This window comes from Gopherus evgoodei, unplaced genomic scaffold, assembly GCF_007399415.2.
Source record: "Gopherus evgoodei ecotype Sinaloan lineage unplaced genomic scaffold, rGopEvg1_v1.p scaffold_102_arrow_ctg1, whole genome shotgun sequence".
In the NCBI taxonomy this organism is placed as follows: Eukaryota; Metazoa; Chordata; order Testudines; family Testudinidae; genus Gopherus; species Gopherus evgoodei.
In genome coordinates, this window is record NW_022059765.1 from 1,451 (window position 1) to 19,927 (window position 18,477).

General features: G+C 54.1%; 2 non-coding genes across 2 annotated transcripts; one reads left to right on the plus strand and one right to left on the minus strand.

Moving 5' to 3' along the window:
• Nucleotides 1-9,060: 9,060 nt before the first annotated feature.
• On the minus strand, nt 9,061-9,133 carry TRNAF-GAA. Its single transcript has one exon. It is a non-coding gene; the product is annotated as a tRNA-Phe (tRNA).
• Nucleotides 9,134-11,872: 2,739 nt separating this feature from the next.
• Nucleotides 11,873-11,944, plus strand: TRNAQ-CUG. Its single transcript has one exon. It is a non-coding gene; the product is annotated as a tRNA-Gln (tRNA).
• The last annotated feature ends 6,533 nt before the right edge of the window (nt 11,945-18,477 follow it).

Below are 18,477 nucleotides of genomic sequence, written 5' to 3' on the forward strand. Positions count from 1 at the left end.
CAGGGAGAATCTGGCCCGAGCCCAGAGGAGGCAGAAGGTCTGGTATGACCGCACAGCACGAGCCCGTGCCTTCGCCACCGGGGATCAGGTGATGGTTCTCATCCCCGTGAGGAGAAACAAACTCCAGGCCGCCTGGGAAGGGCCCTTCAAGGTGATCAAGCAACTGAATGAGGTAAACTATGTGGTGGAGCTGTCAAACCGGGCACATCACCTTCGGGTGTACCATGTGAACATGATGAAACCATACTATGACAGGGGGAATGTGGTGTTGGCCGTGTGTGGACATTGGGAGGGGCAGGGAGATGACCCCTTAGTAGATCTATTCCCTGGGACAAAAGCTGGTTCCCCCCTGGAGGCGATTCCCCTCTCTGATCAACTGACCCCGGGCCAGCATGCTAAGATCAGAGGGGTGCTGCATCTATACCGACAGCTGTTTTCCAACCAGCCTGGACGCACTAATTTGACTGTCCACCGGGTGGAGACCGGGTCACATGCCCCTATAAGATGCTCCCCTTTTCGGATCACTGGTAAAACTGCCCAGGATCTTGAAAGAGAGGTCAGGGACATGCTGGCTTTGGGGGTGATCCAGCCGTCTTCCAGCCCTTGGGCCTCGTCAGTGGTGCTGGTTCCCAAGAAGGATGGGTCAATCCGGTTCTGTGTGGACTATCGAAAGCTCAATGCCATCACCGTATCTGATGCCTACCCTATGCCCAGGCTTGACGAGCTCCTAGACAAGCTGGGAGGTGCTCGGTACCTCACCACTATGGATCTTACCAAAGGCTACTGGCAAGTGCCGCTGGACGCAGATGCCAGGCTAAAATCGGCCTTTATCACCCCTCTGGGGCTCTATGAGTTTCTGACCCTGCCCTTCGGCCTCAAGGGAGCGCCGGCCACCTTCCAGCGCCTGGTGGATCAGCTACTGAGGGGGATGGAGAGTTTTGCCGTGGCGTATATTGACGACATCTGCGTCTTCAGCCAGACCTGGGAGGACCACATGTCCCAGGTTAAACAAGTCCTAGACCGACTCCGAAAGGCTGGGTTAACAGTAAAGGCTGAGAAGTGCAAGGTGGGGATGGCTGAAGTATCTTACCTGGGCCATCGGGTGGGGAGCGGCTGCCTGAAGCCGGAACCAGCCAAGGTGGAGGTGATCAGAGACTGGCCTGCTCCCCAAACCAAAAAGCAGGTCCAGGCCTTTATTGGGATGGCGGGGTACTATCGAAGGTTCGTGCCCCACTTTAGTGCCATAGCCGGCCCCATCACTGAACTGTGCAAAAAGGGGAAGCCAGACAAGGTGATCTGGACTGAGCATTGCCAGGAGGCTTTCCGGGCGCTGAAGGAGGCTCTGGTTAGTGGCCCAGTTCTGGCAAACCCAGATTTTGACAAACCCTTTATGGTGTTCACTGATGCCTCAGACACGGGACTGGGGGCAGTGTTAATGCAGGAGGATGAAAAGGGGGAAAGACACCCCATCGTGTACCTGAGTAAGAATCTGCTACCCCGGGAACAAAGCTACGCGGCCATCGAGAAGGAATGCCTGGCCATGGTGTGGGCCCTTAAGAAGCTAGAGCCATATCTCTTTGGGCGACACTTCACCGTGTACACCGACCACTCTCCCCTGACCTGGCTGCACCAGATGAAAGGAGCCAACGCCAAGCTCCTGAGGTGGAGCCTGCTCCTGCAGGACTATGACATGGACGTGGTCCATGTGAAGGGAAGTGCCAACCTGACAGCGGATGCGTTGTCCCAGAGAGGGGGCCCTGAACTTCCCCAGGTCACTGGGCAGAGTGACCCCGCTCAGTTCAGTCTCGAAGGGGGGAGAGAAGTTGTCACGGAGTGTGGGGAGTCCGGCCCTGCACCTCTCTTCCTGGGACCCACAGTGACTCTTAGCCAGCCAGTAAAACAGAAGGTTTATTGGACAACAGGAACACCGGTCACAGCAGAGCTTGCAGGCACAGTCAGGACCCCTCCACCGAGTCCCTCTGGGCTTTCAGGGTGCTTTGATCCTAGCTAGGATACCCTGAATTCCGCCCACACAGGCCCAAGCCCAAACTCAAACTGCTTCCCTCCTGCCACTCCCTTCCTTTGTTCCCCTTCCCCGGCAAAGGTGTTGACCTTTCCCCTCCCTTACCTAGCTCAGGTTACAGGCCCCGGCATCGTCCATCCCCTAAAGTCCTCCCCTGCTCTCCCACTCCCCACACAGACAGTCCCTACTGCATCACACCTAGTCCCCTGGCAGAGCTGGGGAGGGAGGGGAGAGCCCCAACCCCGCAGGAACAGCCGCTCCGCCTTCCCCTCGCAGAGCTGGGGTTGGAAGGCAGCACCCTGCCACCGCAGGAACGGCTGCTCCCCAGTCCCCTCACAGAGCTGTGGGGATAACCCAACGCCAAACCCTCGCAAGAATGGCCGCTCCCCCGTCCTTTCGCAGAGCTGGGGAGGGAACACAGCGCCCCACCCCCAGAGGAACGACAGCTGCCCAGTCCCCTCACACAGCTGGGAGGGGAACCCAGTGCCCCGCCGCAGCAGGAACGGTCGGTCGCTCCCCAGTCCCCTCGCAGACCTCGGGAAGGAAACCAGAGCCTCACCCCCACAGGAACGGCCACTCCCCAGTCCCTTGGCAGAGCTGGGGAGGGAACCGAGCGCCCCACCCCTGTAGGAATGGCCACTCCCTAGTCCCCTCGCAGAGCTCGGGAGAGAACACAGCGCCCCGCCACCGCAGTAATGGCCGCTCCTCATTTGCCTTGCAGAGCTGGGGAGGCAAGGGAGCGACCCGCCCCCGCTGCAACGGCAGCTCCCCAGTCCCCTCGCAGAGCTAGGAATGGAAACCAGCGCCCCTCCCCAGCGGGAATGGGAACTCTCCAGTCCTCTCGCAGACCTTCCTTTAAATGCCATGTGGGCAAGAGGAAGAGCTGCAGCTACAGGGACCAAAGTTGTGGACATCAGATGAAGCAGCAAGAAACCCAACCATCAGGTCAACCCGCAGGAATCTCTAGCCAGACTGTTACCTTCTAGGACCCCACCCTATAGCGGCCAGCTGGACCAAAGACCTATCTCCAGTGGGCATCAGTGACCCAGGAGGAGGAGAAAAAAAACCTTGCTGAAGTTCACCCAGGTAGAGGATAACCATAAGCATTGAGCTCCAAGGCTTTGCAGCAAACCACAATATTTCCAGGAGGTCCCACTGAGATTTGAACTCAAACTCCAGGATTCAAAGTCTTGAGTGCTGCCCATTACACGATAGAACCTACTGCTGCTTTTGTTTTTTAGACCCCTGTGTCTCTCAGCTGGCTGGTTTGCACTCTGCACTTACTGCTTCCCACCAGCGGCTTCCTCTCGCAGGACTCTCTCTCCTCCTCCAGCGACTGTGGTCCTGCACTATGGGATCCGCGGGTCCTGCCCTGAGTCCCCACATCCCCCTGCTTGGTCTCCATTCCCTGCAGGCTGCAAAAATGTCAGGGGAGGCCGCCCCTCCCTTCACTCGGTGCTCCCGCTCATATCGGCCAGCTGCAGCCTCATCTCCTGGAACTCGGGCAGCTGTCACTTGATCCGGTTGTACAGTCACAGGATGACTGGCTCTACAGCCTAGATGCTCTTGTGGAAATCCCACAGGTGACACTGCAGGACTTGGCACCACTGGTTTCTTTGATGTTGCGGTGTTTGCCTGACCGCTGGAACAAAGCCCCCAACTCCTCCCTCACCGACTCCCGTCAATCCCTCTGGTTGCCATAGAACCCTCTGATGCTTTCCTGTTATGCCAACACCGCCAGGCCTTGCTCCCTGCTCTTTTTCTTTTTTTTATCTTGCAAGCTCTGAATGTTCAGCTTCCAGTAGTCTCTGCCCTGGGTCAGGGACAGGGGCGGCTCCAGGCACCAGCGCAGCAAGTGCGTGCCTGGGAGGGCAAGCTGCGGGAGACGGCCTGCCGGTCACTGTGAGGGTGGCAGTCAGGCTGCAGGAGGTCCTCTGGTAATGCGGATTAGGTGACATGCCTGCAGGAGATCCTCTGGTAATGCGGATTAGGTGACATGCCTGCAGGAGGTCCTCTGGTAATGCGGATTAGGTGACATGCCTGCGGGAGGTCCTCTGGTAATGCGGATTAGGTGACATGCCTGCAGGAGCTCTGCCAGTCCTGCTGCTTCAGTGGCAATTTGGCAGTGGGTACGCCGAAGGTGCAGGACTGGCAGACCTCCCGCAGGCATGCCACCGAATCCGCGTTACCAGAGGACCTCCCACAGGCATGCCACCGAAGGCTGCCTGAATGCCGTGCTTGGAGCAGCAAAATACACAGAACCGCCCCTGGTCAGGGAATTGTCCACATTGAGCACATGGTGAGAGCGGCATGATCCGAACAGTCCATAGGCACCACCCTGCACTAGGCTGTCGACGTGCTCTCCTTCACGTAAATCCGGTCAGTGCGACTCCTGGCCCGTCCCCGCAGAAAGGTGAACCTCCTCTGGGGCTGGTGTGAGCGCCTCTAAGCCGACCTCACTACAGACCTGCGCCAGGTAGTGCTCAGTGTAAAAATGTTTCCTCTGACAGTCAGGAAAACAGGACCAGCGGTCCTCAGGCCGGCTGACACAATTCAAATCCCGCAACACCAAACAGTCCAGAGGAAAGGAGCCAGTTCCTTCCACTGATCTTTCCATTCATGTCTTAACTGGGGACCATACACACTAATATAGCCGTAACCAGTGCTGCAGAGCACAAAGCCCACCAGTAATGCCTTCCCTGGTCGGAGCTCCAGCCCCTTCTGTACTCACACCACGAATGTGAAGAACAAGACTCCAACCCCATCATTCTTCCCTGGCCTGGAGGACCAGAGAGATGGGCCTTCCACCAATCACCCTCTGCCTATCAATCTACCCTAAACTCATGAATGTGCATTTTCCCAACACCCACCATGTCCAAGTCCAGCTTCTCTAAGGCACTGAACATCAAGGGCTTCCTCCTGGGCCCCCAAATCCCTTCCACCTTTCACACAGCTGTTTTCACAGATGAAAGGTAGAGGGGAAAAAAGAGGTTCTCCTCGCACACAGATTTTGAGAGCTTTTCCTCCTGATCAGCAAGTGGATTAAGCACATCTTCAGGGGGGTTTGGCATGGCAGGGAGCAGGCTGGCCGGGTGTCTTTGTGGCTGTCTGCTGGCTACGCATAGGCATGGTCCTCCCCTCCTCTGGCCGTGACCTCAGTTGCTCTGTAGATTTGAAGCCTTTCCTTGGAGCTGTCAGCACCAGCCACCTCTGCTCTAGGTGCCCAGAGGAGGAGAGATGTGCTGGGCTCCAGCCTGGGGCTCTTCCTCCCTCCTGCCTAGCCCTGGCTATCAAGCCTGGCCCTGGCCCTCCTTTATTCAAGCGCCATGTGGGCAAGAGGAAAAGTGTGGCAGGAAGCACAAGGGCCAAACTTTTGGGCCCCATGTGAAGCAGCAAGAATCCCAACTACCTGGTCAAACCACAGGACTGCAGGCATCAGCAACCAGGGTAGCAAGTTCTAGAGCCCCAACCAATTTTGGCCACCACAACCCAAAACCCAGCCCTAGTGGGCAAGTCACCCAGCAGGAGCAGAAAGATCTGCTCTTGCACAGCTGGAAACAAGGAAGTTGAGCACTGTGAGCTCCAGGGCTTTACCACAAGCCAGCATAAGATCCCACTGCTATTTGAACTCAGATTGAAGGACTCAGAGTCCTGAGTGCTGCCCATTACACCATGGGAACAGTCTGAGCTGCTTTCTCTGCACAGTGGTGACCCTCATGGGGCTGGCTCATGTAAGGGACTGTTGACCCCTTACTAAAACTTAGTGGGGTTTTGGTTGGCTAGTTCCCAGTTCCAATTGATGGGGGAAGGGCCAATGGGAAATCAGGACCCAGAGACTGACAGTCCCCAGGGGCAATGGGGAGAGGCCAAAGATCCAAGTTAGCCGGACTGACAGGCCAGACAGTGTAATGAGGGAGTCACCAGGCCAGGGGGTCCCATCCTCTGTGTGAGCTGGAACTGTCTGGGCCAGAGTGGGGTGGCGCTAAGGAGAGAGCAGGAGCCGGGGAGCAGAGCTGCACCAGCCAGGGAGAACCAGAGCAGATCTGTGCTGGGAGCCGAGCCGCAGCAGCACGAGCTATAGAAGCTGCCCAGGGAGCAGATCTGTGCTAGGAGAAGAGCTGCAGCAAGTGGAGCCAGAGAGGCCAGAGGAGCAGCCCAGGGAGCTGGAGGCAGAGCTGCAGCAGCACTGGGGCTGGAGGTGGGTGCAGTGAGCAGTGTGGGAGAGTGAGGGGGACCCTGGGCAGAAGGCCCAGTGCAAGGAGATGCCACCCATCAAGAGATCCCCTACATGGGGCTGACACTGGGAACAAGGGTCCTGTCACCTAGAGCATGTGGCCACCGCCAGAGCAAGTCTCCAGCCCGTGGCGTCTCTGCAGCACAGCCAGGGCCTGGGAAGGAGGCCTGGGACATGTGAGGGAGAGACTGTGACCTGCCCTGACACTCCAGAGACGTTGGTTGTGATCTCCCTGCACCACAGAACAGGGTAACATGTTTTCCTTATGTTTTACATTGATTGCTGGGTAATAAATGGTGTTTGCTTGAAGCACATGCAGTGAGGAGTGGGTCAGGGAAGTGCCCAGAGTGGAGACATTCTAGTCCTGTTCAAGTGATCATGACAAGATTGGGGGTCAAACAGTGATGAGCTGCCAAAATCTTAACAACCGGCTCCCTATAAAAATTTCTGATTTAAGGTGGGGGGGAGCAGGGGAGGGGCCGGGGCGGGGGGAGACATACTCATGGGGCAAGGGGCCCCTGCAGGGGCTGGGGAAAATTGCCTCCCCCCCAGCAGCCCTGGAGCTTGCAGCCCCCCCGCTTACCTTGCCTGCAGCTCAAAGCAGCAGGACGACTCAGAAGCTCAGCTCAGCTGCCCCTGGTGGCTGGTCACCCTGCAGCTGGTGGGAAATGGGGGAGGGGCTGGGGGAACCTCAGCCTCCCCAGCAGGGAATCCTGAGAACAACAGGATGGTCCGGCCTGCAGACCGGAGTTCTTTGCCCATCCCTTGGCCCTTTAACAACCGGTTCTCCACAAAGGTCTAATTTTAGCAACCGGTTCTTGGGAACTGGCTCCAGCTCACCACTGGGGTCAAACCCCCCAGGATTCCTGGGCCCAGCCTTGTTGGGATTACGAGGACTCTGCCACACATGAGAGTAGAAAGAGCGTCCTTGGGGTCAGGCAGGCCTCTGGGTAAGGGGGTGGGGACTTAGATCCTTTCTCTGGCCAATTGCACCAGGGTCACGTATAAACCAGGGAAGTTCTCCACAGTAGCTGGACCTGAACCCCCTGTACACTGTCCTCATTGCTTCTCTGTCTGTCTTCCCCTCATCTCTGCTGCTCCCCTTCTGAGCTTTCTCTGCACCTGGCCCCACAGCACTTCCTGCCAGCCAGAGACTGCTTGTTCTAGGCCTGCTCCTGTGGATGTGGCCTCTCTCCTGATTCTGAGGAAAGGAACCTTTCCAGGAAATGGCCATGGCTTCTGAGAATCTGCATGTGGCTAGTGGACAGCACCAGGAATCATTTGGCTCCTGGCACACAAGGCCACTTAAAAGCTGAGCACCCAGACAGGGGCTTGAACCCTGAACCCTCAGATTAAAAGCTTGATGCGCTACCAGCTGAGCTCATCTTCACCATTCACCACAAGAGTGAGCAGGTAGGCAAAAGAGAGGCAAAAAATGTCCCCAGAACCCCTCCTCTTTTTCTGCACAGACACTGACTGTCAGCAGGATTCCTTCTCCTCATCCCTTCTGTGCCTCAGTGTGACTAAATCTCCACACCTAGACAGCCGGTCCATCCGCTGCACCCCAATCCCCCATGCCTGAGCCTCCCTGACAAAGTCCTGCATCTGGCTCCATAGAATTAATTCTCACGTGTTGCTGGGAACTCTACTTCTTGTGCCCAGAGAGCCTCAGCCCCCCTCAGTATATGACCTGAGAAACACAGTGTCTGCCTTTTCCAAAGAAGTGCTTGGAGGGGCTTTTCTTATGTTACCATGGGGCCTAATGGATAAGGCGTCTGAGTGAGGATCAGAAGATTGAGGGGATAAGTCCTTTGGTGATTGTGTTTCTGCAGTTTTACCATTGTTCTGAACGTCCTGCTCCTTTCAGGGCTGGAACCTCCTCTTGGCCGCTCAGGCCAATGCTCTGGCTTCAGCTAGAGCCCGGGAATGAATTGGGGGTTGGGTGTCACAAAGGCTGGGGCAGGAGCCCCAGGTGCTTCCAGTCTAACCTTTGCCATTCCTGACTTGCCAAAGAAAATGGGCAGCTGCCCGGGATGGCGTGTAGAGCAGTTTCCCTCTTCCAAATGTGCACCTGTCCCTGTGCTTGAGGGGGTTGGTAAATAGCACCTTGGGAGCCTGGGTGTTTCTCTGCTTCTCGCCAGCTGGGGAAAAGCCTCTTGGGATAAAATCTCCTGCCCCACTGCAAAAGTGAGCACCTTGAGTGGGACCAATCAGAGGCCCCACCATGGGGGCTGGCCCTGCTTTCCTACCAACTTGTGATGTTATCCACAGAGCATCAGCAGCTGCCCCACATGCTGGTGACCTTCAGTGGGTGTTTGGCATGGCAGGGAGCAGCCTGGCTGGGTGTTTTTGTGCCTGTCTGAAGGCCACACATAGGCATGGTCCTGCCCTCTTCTAGCCCTGACCTCAGTTGCTCTGTGGCTTTTAAGCCTTCCCTTGGAGCTGTCAGCACCAGCTGCCTCTGCTCTAGGTGCCCAGAGGAGGAGAGGTGTGTGGGGTCACTTTTACAGATGCCCCTTCCCTGGTACTGCCCTTGCTCAGCTGCACAGAGGAACTTCCATCCCCAATCCCTGCCTAGCAGTCCTCTGGCACCATTCCTGAGGGTCACCCTGCCTTGCTCTTTTCCTGCCATGTTGGGAAAGACAGCTCTCATGGTTAGAAGGTCAGGTGGGCCAACTAGGGGCAGAAGCCCATTCTATGTTTTCCTGCTGCAGAGTCCAAGATCAGGAACTTATCTTGAGTGCAGCCACTGCTGTGCCCCCAGAAAACAAGCCACCCCTGCATAAAGAGGGATGACAGGGTCTGCTAAAGCCAGGGATTGAACCAGGGACCTTTAGATCTTCAGTCTAATGCTCTCCCAACTGAGCTACTTTGGCAATTGCATGAGAACATTTTGCTTCTCTGTCTGGGATGTTTTTGTCAGCAGTTGCAGACAAAAAGGACAGGAAAACAAAAGGCTGCTCCACACCCACACTGGAGGAACCCGGCACCGTTAGCTGTGGTGAGTAAGAAGTGTCTGTTGGCTGACAGGGCCTGTCCCCCAGGAGCTGGAACAGCAGCTGCCGCCTCCCCCTCGGCTCCAGGCTGTGGGAAATGCTCATTGCCTGGCTGCACAGGTGGATGCTGCTCCGTGCTCTGGAGAGCATCTGTATTGCTCTGTCAACCCCCCGTCTTCACTGAGCCAGTCTGGTAAGGTCCCAAGTGCCCCCTCCGGCCTGGCAGCTGAGAGTCTGTGCAGACATCAACCCCCTGCCAGCCCCACAGCCAGCAGCAGCGCCAGCCCCCCCAGCACCACAGGGGCACTCAATGCACTTCCTGTGGGGAAATGGCTCCTTGGCGTCCAGCTGCTAGAGTGAGAGCCAGGAGAGAGCAGTGTCTGGCTCACCTTGGGGGAGAGAAGAGACCTGATGGGTGCGGATCTCCCTCAGCCTCCCCCGCAATGCTGGTCAGTTGTATTGTCACTGTGATAAGTCAGTGCTTCCCTTCGCCAGCCCTCGAGGGGTCTGGGATAAATCCCCCCTTTCCTCCCCAGGCCCTGCCCCCACTCCACCCCTTCTCCCAAGCCCCCACCCCTGTCCCATTTCTTCCCATCCTGCACCTTCCTGCCCCATTCCTCTCCCTCCCCCACCTCTTCCCATCCCTGCCCTCCCTATCCCCGCCCAGTGCCTCCTGCACCCCACTGAACAGCTGATCACTGGCAAGTGAGAGGCACTGAAGGGGAAGAGGAGGACCTTGTCACAAGGCCTGTAGTGGGGGGAGCTGGCTGCCAGTGGGTGCTGAGCACCTATTTTTTCTCTGTTGGTTCTGCAGCCCCATAGCTCCCATGGAGTCGCTGACTTGGCTTCCTTCGTACTCTAGAGAGAGGAGCAGAACCAGGGCTATGGCTGATCTATGGGGCACTAGGTGAGTGGCAGAGGCTTCAGGTGCTGAGAGTTTGCCTGACCCCTCAGGGACACAGTGTGAGGTGGTGTCCCAGGGATCTCTATGAAAGGAGCAGAACAGGATTTACTTGGGGTGGGGAGAGAATTGAGAGTGTCTCAGGGGGTTGTACAGAGGTATTGCCTGGGTGAGAGACTGGCTAAAACACAGGCCTCGCTGTGAGCAGGATTCAAACCTGCACAGGGGAACCTTATTGGATTATTGACTCTAACACCTTAACCACTCAGCCATCACAGCTGTGAGCCCAGAAATGCCCCAATGCCAGAGAAACTGGTAAAGAATCACAATGCCCAGGCTTGAAGTCATCTGAACTACAGAATTCCCACCGCAAACCTGGCTCCCAAAGCACAGGGGGGATTTGGGGTTTGTTCTCTTTGCTTAGCCATGTGCAGTCACACAGAGAGCGCATTTAAAAGTCTCCCCTTCCACAGAGCGGGAATGGGAAATGATTCTCAACTTGAAGCCTGATGTAGGGTGACCAGACGTCCTGATTTTATCGGGACTGTCCTGATATTTGCTTGTTTGTCCCGCGTCCCGACCGATGTTTGGTCGTGACCCTGGACAAACAAATAACTTTGTCCTCTTCTCTGGTACACAGGCATAGTCTGGAGGGATACTTGCCCCACCCAAACTCCGCCCCCTCATTCCCCCATTGGATCTCTCCCCAAATCCTCGCCCTGGCCCTGCCTCTTCCCCAAGCATGCGACATTCTTCCTCCCTCCCAAGTTTGCACATGGGCCATGGCCATGGCCGGGAGCGCAGCGCGGAAGCTGCTCCAGCCTTGCAGCCTGCGGGGCAGCGCAGTGGGGCTGGGGGCAGCATGAAGCAGACAGGGCCCAGGTGGGCAGGGGGTGGAGACAAACGTGGGGTGTACACGCTCCTGCCGGGAGCTGCCTGGTTCACCCCTTGCCCTGGAGCTGCAGGAGGGGCCCGGATCATGGCTCGGCTGCAGAGCTCAGAGCCCAGGCTGGGCCCAGGAGTGAGGGGATGGGGGAGCTGGGGGTGTATCGGGGGTTGGAGCTGAGAGTTGGTTGGAGATGGGGCTGTGCCACTGCCGCTTGGCTGCGGGGGGGCCCTCTGGCTTTTTTTTCTTTGCTCCGCCCCCCGTGTCTGGATATTTCATCTTTGACATCTGGTCACCCTAGCCTGATATGAAGGAGGATGTCTGGACCAAGGGGCCAGGGACTGGCCTTTGCTAGAGAAACCACTGTCAAGTTTTAGCCAATTAGGACAAGTCAGCAAATAAGAACAACCTCAGCTATCAGTAACTGCTACAGGTTACAAATTCCTACATGCAGCAGTTTCTGGCACTACACCTGCGCAGCTCTGCTCCCCGGCTCTTCTCGGGCTCCTGCTCTCTCCTTAGCTCTGCCCCACTCTCGCCCAGGCAGTTCCAGCTCACATGGAGGATGGGACCCCCTGGCCTGGTGACTCCCTCATTACACTGCCTGGCCTGTCAGTGCAGCTAACTTGGAGCTTTGGCCTCTCCCCATTGTCCCTGGGGACTGTCAGTCTCAGGGTCCTGATTTCCCATTGATCCTTCCCCCTTCTATTGGTGCTGGGAACTAGCCAACCAACCCCCACACACACACTAAGTTTTAGTAAAGGGCCAAGAGCCCCCTTACACAAGCCAGCCCCATGAGGGTCACCGATGTGCAGAGAAGGCAGCACAAGCTGGTCCCATGGTGTAATGGGCAGCACTCAGGACTCTGAATCCTGTAATCTGAGTTCAAATCTCAGTGGGACCTTGTGTTGGCTTGTGGTCATAGGCGGCAGGTTATATACATTTGTGGTGCTTGGGCTCCAGGAATATTCAGGGCTGGGGGCCCTGCTTCAGCAATATTTGGAGCTGGGTCTCTTCCCCTGGCCCTGGCCCCTGCCTGCCACCCCTCCCCCTGCTGCGCTGCGTCCCTGCCTGACAAAAAGCAGCATGTGCCTGTCCCCTGCCTGCTCATGCTGCTGGAGTAGAGGGATTTGGGCAGGGCTGCTGTCCTAGTGCCTGCCGTCTACTAATGGCAAGGCAGGCTGCCCTGAGCCTCTCCAACACCCCCATCCCTCTGCCCCAGTCTTGAGCCCCCTCCTGCATCATGAACCCCTCATCCATAGCTCTCAGCCCTGCACTCCCTCCTATCCCCAAACTCCCTCCCAGAGGGTGCACCTCTCACCCCTTCATACAACCCTACCGGAGCCTGCACCCAGCACCCAAATTCCATCCCAAAGCCTGCACCCCTCCTGCACCCTAATCCCCAGCCCGGGATCAGCACCCCAGACCTCCCCCCCAACCCCCTTCCCAGAGCCTTAGGCAGGTGGGGGTGGATTTTGGGGGGCAGGTTCTGGGCTCCAACACAATTTCTACAAACTTACCACCCATGCTTGTGGTAAAGCCCCAGAGCTCAACTTCCCTGTCTCCAGCTGTGTAAGAGTGAATCTTTCCCCTCCTGCTGGGTGACTCACACCTCCTAGAGCCAGGTCTTTGGCTGGGATGGCCACAATGGGTTAGGGCTCTAGAACTTGCTACCCTGATAGTTGGGATTCTTGCTGCTGCACCTGATGTTCACAAGCTTGGCCCTTGTGCTTCCTACCACACTTTTCCTCTGGCTCACATGGCACTTGAAGAAAGGAGTGCCAGGATAGGATTAATAGTCAGGGCTTGGCAGGAGGGAGGAAGAGTCCCAGGCTGGAGCCCCACACACCTTCCCTCCTCCGGGCACCTAGAGCAGAGGCAGCCCAGCTCTGTCCGCTGGATACCTCGGCAGAGTAGGTGAGTTCATGTAAATACAGTCTGGTCCCAAAGCCTCCTCCCAACCCTGGTCATCAGTAGCTGCCAGGGGAGAGCTCATTCACACCTCGCTTACAAATCATCATTTGAAATTCTAAGGTTGGCCAACACTGCCGAAGCCAATGCACCGACATTGTCAGCAAACACAACAGCTGGGTGAGGAAACCCGGCTTTGTCCAGACTTTCCAAACCTATTTTACTTTCTCAGGTACAAGTAGTTTTCATACGTTGTATCTGCTTTTAAAGTGTGTGTTAACGTTTCAATTTCCATTCAAATTTGCAACCAATGACAACATTGGCAGCGCTGCATGTAACTACCTGACCACTGAGGGAGGGGGTGTTGGGGAAATTCGGGGAAGGGGGTGCACAGCCCCCTGGCTGGGGGGCGTATAGGGAATGCCCAGTTTCACTGAATTGAGTCTCCTACTGCAGCACCTCAGTAGGTTACATCAGAGAGGAGCTGCAGTGTCTAGGCAGTGGGATGCCTGTGCCTTTAAGAGCCCAGCCCTGGGAAGCCCATGCTGAGAGGTGCTGCCTGTGAGAGGGGAAATAAAAAAGCCCTCTGCTCCCCCCACCCATGTTTGCAAACACTGGAGTCTCAGCCCACCAGGATAACCGTTACCCCTTTGCCTCTGCCTGTGCCAGGATTTAACCCTCTGGCAGCGCCTCCCTCTGGGCTTAACTCCGGCTCCTCCCCCCCCCCGACTTTGCCCTTCAGTCCCTCTCCTAACTCTGCCTCCAGCTGCTTGACCCCCCGACCAGTCAATTTTCACCCCCTGCTCAGACCCTGGCCACCCCCTCCTCTGATTTACCCCCCTTTGTCCCTTTCTAATCCCTGTAAAAAGTAGGGGGTGCTGAGTCCCATTCTCTGGAGGGAGGGCTGGGAGCCTGACCCCCTGCCTGCCCAGCGCTCAAAGTGCCCCATGATCTTGTGGATGTTTGCCGAGTGCTGCAGGGTCACCTGAAGTGGGAGAGAGACACGGTTAGGAGGTGATGCAGCCAAGGGTGCCTCACCCAACACTGAGATGCAGCCACCTCTGGGGTGAGTTACACAAGTCAGCAAATGAATTTAGAACAAGAAACACAATGAAAGGACCGAGGCAGCTGCAGGAGGTGGAGAAAACCAGAAAAAGCAGTATCCCTGGATCCCAGCCCTACCCCTCCCCCAATCTACCCCCTAACCTCCACTCCCCTCCCACATGTGAGGGGAGAACCCAGGAGTCCTGGTCCCCAGCCTTGCCCACTCCCATATTTTGATATGGCTCCATCCAACAGCTGCCTCCATAATTGCAGAGCAGTGCCATGGAGCACACCGGGGCCTGCCTGTTTGCACAGGATGGGCAATGCCAGTGCCCCAGGATGGGGAGAGACCATGCTAAGGGAGAAGCAGGCAGCAGACAGCTCCCATGACAGAGAAAGAAACGCTAGGGGGTGCTATGCTGCAAGGAGTGAAGGGGGTTGGCAGGGAATGGGAGGATCTTCCCTCACAGCAGGTGCATCTGTCTCCCTCCCAATTCCTCCCCAGCCGTACCCCAGCCCAGGCTAATCCCAGCCCAGCTACCAGGGTTAAATTTGGCCTGGATTCCACAGCTGCTGGGGGTGGGGTGTGGGGCTGGGAAGCCTGAGCCTCTACTTCCCCTTCCCCAGACACAGTTGCATGGGCACAGACCAAAAGAGCCTGCAGCACTGCTGCCTAGAGGAAACTGAGTCACCAGCCACTGACAGACACATCATGGCTCTCCTCATCCTCATCCTCTTTTCCATATACAACCTGGCCAGGGGAGGGGGGGGTAAACTCAGGGCAGTTGCATAGTTAACCTGTGGAATTCTTGCAAGAGGATGTTGTGAAGGCCAAGACTATAACAGGGTTCGGAAAAGAACTAGATAAGTTTATGGTGGATAGATCCATCAAGGGCTATTAGCCAGGGTGGGCAGGGATGGTGCCTGTAGCCTCTGTTTGCCAGAAGCTGGGAATGGGCAATAGGGGATGGATCACTTGATGATTCCCTGCTCTGTTCATTCCCTCTGGGGCACCTGGCACTGGCCACTGTCAGAAGACAGGAGGATACTGGGCTAGATGGACTTTGCGTCTGAACCAGTCTGGCCGCTCTTATGTCTCCCTTGGAGCAGCAGTGACACCCAGTGGGCAGTCAGAGTAATGCACAGAAGGTGTTTCCCTTGATACAGCAGTGACACCCACTGGTCAGGTGGCGTAATGCACAGCGTGTGTCTGCCCTCTACGAGCAGTGACACCCACGGACCAGTCACGGTAAAGCACAGAGTGTGTTTCCCATCAATCTGGGTAAGGCACAGAGCATGTTTCCCATGGAGCAGCAGTGACACCCAGTGACCAGCAGCGGTGGCATCAGACTCTTCTCCTTTAGTGGGGGACTGAGATGGGCTAGAAAAAAAATTGGGGGGCTGTTCCCCCCATCACCTGGCCCCAGCCTTCATGGGGGGCCATGATTCTGCTCCTTCTCAGTTAAAGGCCAGGCTCATCTGCTCTCCCCCAGGCTAGGATTTACAGCAATACAAACTTTATTAAAATAAAATAGTAAACAGGGTTTACTTTAAATATTCTAAATCTGTCCAAATTTTAGTACTGAATCCAAAGTTCTCTTAAAGATCCCATCAGTAACCAAAACCTAAATGAAAAATTGAAACCAAAAACAAGGCTTAATTTAAAACCCAAACATTAAGAAAAACTTTGTTTGTAAAAATAAAAACTAACAAATACCGTAAATTAATAATTACAACATTTTATCAAAAAAGTGTGCTATAGCAGAATGATAAAATAACATCAAATAAATAAGCATGACCACTAAAACCTCCTATTAAGGAATTGAATCCTTGAATACTGGTCAAATTTGTATAAAATATGCAGAACTATGTCAAAACTGGTGTTGCAGATCAGCCATTCAAATCCAGCAAATGTCAATTAAAAGCTCCATTCCAACTAAAAAAACCAAAACAATCCAATAAACCAAAATGGTCACAGCCTGAAACAAACCTACACAGAAGCAAAATTAAACCTGTACCAACACAGGAACAAACGATGTAAATTTCTAATTCTAACTTCTTGTTTCTCCCAGGAGGAAGGTGTTTTGCACCCCAGTAACCAGGCTGTCACTGCAGCTTTCCTTTCACTAAATAAGATTTTTACCAACTATAACTTGCCCTCCAATTTCTCTAAGAGAAATTGAAATTGTATCTTTGCACTAATAGCCCAAGTGTGCAAATCCATCCCCTCAGAGCAGCCCCACATCCTGAGGCCAAGGGAGAATCCCAAATGGTTTGTGTATTTGTAACCCTGGGGCCTGAAGGTGATGAGAGAAAGGGAAGTGAGCCATCTTGGAGCTTTCCGATACCACCTGTGGGGAGCACAGGGATTTGACTAACGTTACGTCCAGACTACCCGCCATATCGGCTGGTTAAAATCGGTTGCTTGGGGATCGATATATCACGTCTAATTTAGACACGATATATCGATCCCCGAGCATGCTTATATTGATTCCGGAACTCCATCAACCCCAGCGAAGTTCCGGAATCGACACGGAGAGCGGTGAACATCGATCCCGCGCCGTCTGGACAGGTGAGTAATCCGATCTTAGATATTCGACTTCAGCTATGTTATTCATGTAGCTGAAGTTGCGTATCTAAGATCGATTTACCTCCCCTAGTCTGGACCAGCCCTGAGTGACATCTTGGCTAATTTTCACCTTGTTCTCCACCAGCAGGATCCACTGGAGAGCTCGGGAGTGACTTGACCATGGCAGCACCCTATTTACATATTAAAAGCTGGCATTTTGGGGCCAATGGGGTGAAATGTGAGTACTTTTGGGGTTGGGACTCACATGAGAAGGGATGTGTATAAACTGGAGAGAGTCCAGCAGACGGCAATAAAAATGATTAGGGGACTGAGACACATGACTTAAGAGAACCTACAGGCCATATCCTGTATGTTAAGCTAAGGCAAAGTTAGCATACCTATATTGTGACCTTTTACTCAGAGAGGAAAATCGACCTTTATCATGTTACTTAAATAGATAAGTACCCAAGCCTGTCCAAGACCTTTACCTAGACCAATCGACAATGGAGAATGGCATAGGGTTTTTTTGAGTTTTATACCCACAGATTTAAGAGGTACACCACAACGTTAACTTATGTGCATATGTACATGTCATCACCAAGCACAAACATACTAGCCTATGCAGTAAATGTACCCTAATGTTTTGTGGGTGAGGAATGAAATTTGGGCATAGGAGGAAGGATTTCCAGCCCTTGTCATTGATAAAAGAGGTAACCCACCTCACTAGAGCACTTTGCTCTATCATTCTGACTTACTTCCTCCACTCTCTCTATATGTACTATCAGTAGGCTGTACTTGTCCTTAAACTTTAAGTTTCAAGGGAACTAGGCTAAGTTCGGTTTCCCTAAGTTGTTATTATTTGTTTATTATGTTTTGATTCTAAAGTTTAACATATTCAAGTAAACCCTAAGTAACACCAGCTTTTTCTAGGCACTGCATCTTTCACTTAAGAATTGAGAAACCTGAACTGCAAGGCTGATCCTGTGTCTCTTACCACCAGGTTATCAAGGAAGGCTGTGAGTATATTAACCAAAACTTTGTTGCATATAATGCCATATGTATCTTCTGAATAGCAGTAATGCAACTGTAACTCTGTAACTCAATTAAATTAAATTAAATGTAAGCTAATCAATTAAATGTTCATCAAATTATCCAAATTAATATTATTAGTACACCCTAAATCAGGCTACATGGGACAGAGAGTTGGAGTGCAGAGGGATGAAGGCACTGGCTTTAGGGGTGCAGACTCTGGGGTGGGGTTAGAATGAGACATTCAGGGTGCAGTAGAGAACTCAGAGTTAGGATAGAGAATTGGGCTGTGAATGCTCAGGAGTGAGGCCAGGAAAAAGAAAATTGAGATGCAAGAGAGAAATCAAGCTAGAGCAAAAAGCAGAAAAGAAGTGTGTGATTCGAGCTGCAGAGGAAAGAAAAAACCTCTCCCTGTCCCCTCTCACCAAAGCATCTAAGAACCAGATGAGAGACATCTCTCCTCCACTGCAACAATTCAAGTTGACCTAGACTGAGAAAGGAAATCTTCTCCTTTGCAGCACTAGCAGACCTGGACTGAGTCATGAACAAACATAACATAAAACATCCCCTGACCCCCTCCAATCTGGTGTTCCTGGCCTGGGACACGGGAGGGGCTCCTTTCTTCTCCATTTGGGACATGGCGGGATGAGAGAAGTGACAGCGCTTTATGGGAAATAATTATTTGCCTGATTCATGTGCAAGCCCTAGTCCTTGTTAACCCAAACAAACCGTTTATCATGTATGCTGATGCCAGTTTGGAGAGTCTGGGAGCAGTCCCGTACCAGGAAGTGGAAGGAAATGTAAATTTGTAGGCTTTGCCAGCTGAGGACTGTCTGATAGCAAAACTCACTATCCCATCCACCAGCTGCAGTTCTTGGTCTTGA